Source organism: Eptatretus burgeri, chromosome 4, assembly GCF_056783735.1.
Source record: "Eptatretus burgeri isolate ZD-2024b chromosome 4, Ebu_testis_v1, whole genome shotgun sequence".
Lineage (NCBI taxonomy): Eukaryota > Metazoa > Chordata > Myxini > Myxiniformes > Myxinidae > Eptatretus > Eptatretus burgeri.
Genome location: NC_140964.1, coordinates 122889637 through 122892136, shown reverse-complemented (window position 1 = coordinate 122892136; position 2500 = coordinate 122889637). Strand labels below are relative to the sequence as shown.

The following is a 2500-nucleotide window of genomic DNA, read 5'->3' as shown; positions in this document are numbered from 1 at the left end:
GAGAGTTTCAGCGTGAACACCGATTTCAGGCAGGGAAGTGCTCTCAGCCCTCTCATGTTTCTCATGGTGATGGAGCTGGTAAACAGGAAGCTGAACAGGAGGGGAAGTATGGGGAGGACGCTATATGTTGACGATCTGGCTATTATGGTGGAGAGTGGGCGGGAGTGGACGAAGAACTGGGGGAGGGGAAGTAGGCATTCGGGAAACATGGGCCAAAGATGACTATGGAGAAGACTGAGATGATGTGGGCCGGGCAGCAGAGAAAAAAAAAAATGAACATCAGGTTGGAGGGGAAGGAGATCAGACAAGAAAATAATTCTGCTGTTGGTGTTTCCCCCCTCTCTCCACTGTTCCTTTTGTGCTGCAGTGTCTTGTGTTCTGATCCATTCAGTGTACTTGTACTAGCTCTTCCTTGACTATGTAGACAAAAAACATTCCCAAGATCCTTCTTCCAACTTATGAATCACAAGAGCAAAAAATGCTTTGCAAACATGTCCCCAACAGATGTGATATTTTCTCAGTTCAAAAGGGGCCTTTGTGAAATATTGATGAAATGCCCTGAAATTCGAACTTGTTCTGGACCTAATCTTAATAAAGCCAAGTGCCAAGTTTCAGTTGAATATGTTCAATGGTATGGGAAAAAGTCTGAAAAATCACAGGTGGGACGAACAGATGGAGAGCAAACCTATAATCCGCTCCGGTGAAATCGGAAGGAGACTCATAACGGTTGTAGTACTGATCCCTGAGGTACCCCACTACTTGCAATCCCCAAGCCTGCAATCCTCCCACTAACAGTTACCCTTTCCATCCTATCACTAAGCCAGTTTCCAATCCAGTTAGCGACTCTATCAGCCACTCCTTAAGCCTTCATCACAGCGAACAACCTCCGATGTGATAACTTATCAAATATCTTCTGAGAATCGAGATGGCCAGTCCTAAATCCACTGCACTTCCCTCATCCATCCAATGAAAGCCTGCTTCTCCAACTCCAGCACATTTGTTTCCAAGTTAACAGTTCCTCCAATTATGTGAAATTGTATTACTTTTTCTCCTTGAAATTATATTCTGTCCATGGCTGCAACTCATTGTTTCTGTGCTCACAATATTTGATAACAAGGAATTTGTCAACATCCATGTGATTTACAGCATGGCTATTGGAGGGCGGAGGAGCTCCTTGCGAGCTAATGGCCATCCATATCTGGTGCCCAACTGTGTCTGTGGATGTCCTCCTGCAGTTGGGTTACTTTTGATTAGGAGGTTGATGGCAGGATTTGCACTCCTGCCACCGTAAAACACTTCATTCCACAAAACCCACAACTGCAAAGAAAACTGAAAACCCACTCTGGGAGTACCTCCTGGCCTGCTGCCCTTTGCAGGGCAGCTCACAGGATGACAGGATTGGGGCAAAGCCTTCGGGACCCCCATTCCTTGTTGCTAGGATGAAAACCATGGGGAAAACCTCCAGGGTCAGATTGCAGTGGTGTGTGTGGTGGAGTGGTGCTGAGGTGTTGTCCACCAGACGGCAGTCTCCTTGGATTAACCTGAGGCGGTCCCTTGTGGAGGGTACCTGGAATGTCCTATTCCGAAGAGAAGACGATCACCATCTCTGTTATCATCTGAGCTCCATCGGTATTAGAACATCAGAATTGCAGCACTCTCTGAGGTTCGGAGGCCTGATAGTGGTGAGATCATGGTGGGTGGTTATACCTTCTATTGGTCTGGTCGCTCTGATGGTTACAATGCCCAAGGAGATGCTGCAGCTGTGTCCAACAAATGGACTCCAATTATAATTGAGGTAACACCAGTCAACGAGCGAATTATGAGACAAAAGATTCGTCACTCCTTGGGTTTGATTTCCCCGGTCTCTTTATATGCTCCGAATGAGGCGAGTGATCCCACTGTGAAGGACGCATTCTATGCCGCACTTGAGTATGTGGTTGATCAGTGCCCCAGGTGAGATACTCTTCTTGTCTTGGGGGATTTCAATGTATTGACGGGCACTGAGAGGAATGGATCTGAGACATGTGCTGGTCCCCATGGGTTTGGAACTGTGAACCAGAACAGCATTAAGTTTCTTGACTTTGCAAGAAGTCTTGGACTTACGGTGGCTGGTTCATGATTTCAGCGCCCACAGGCTTATTGCTGTACTTGGTATTCCAATGCTGTTGGTGTGGCAAAAGAGATTGACCATGTGCTTGTTGATGGTCACTGGAGGATAATCCAGAACTGCAGGGTCTACAAGAGTGCTCAGTTCCTCAATACCAACCACAGGCTTGTTGTAGCAACTCTGAAGTTGCAGTTTAAATCTAAGAGAATGGGACCATACCAGCCTCGGCTGGATGTTGGCAAGCTGAAGGATGATGGGGTAGCTGAGGAGTTTGCAAACAGGCTGAGTGGGGATTTGGGTCGTCTGGGTGCTTTTGGTTAATCCTGAAGAGATGAGTACCTTCAATATCCCATTTATTTAATATCCCAATAACACCGTATAAATAAATATTAT

The 2500-nt window shown here is 46.4% G+C and overlaps 1 protein-coding gene across 11 annotated transcripts in view; it reads left to right on the top strand.

Annotated features, from left to right (window-relative positions):
- The window catches only part of LOC147029018 (nectin-3-like), a 427027-nt gene that overhangs the window by 368203 nt on the left and 56324 nt on the right, over positions 1 to 2500 (top strand). The gene's annotated exons all lie outside the window — the stretch shown is intronic.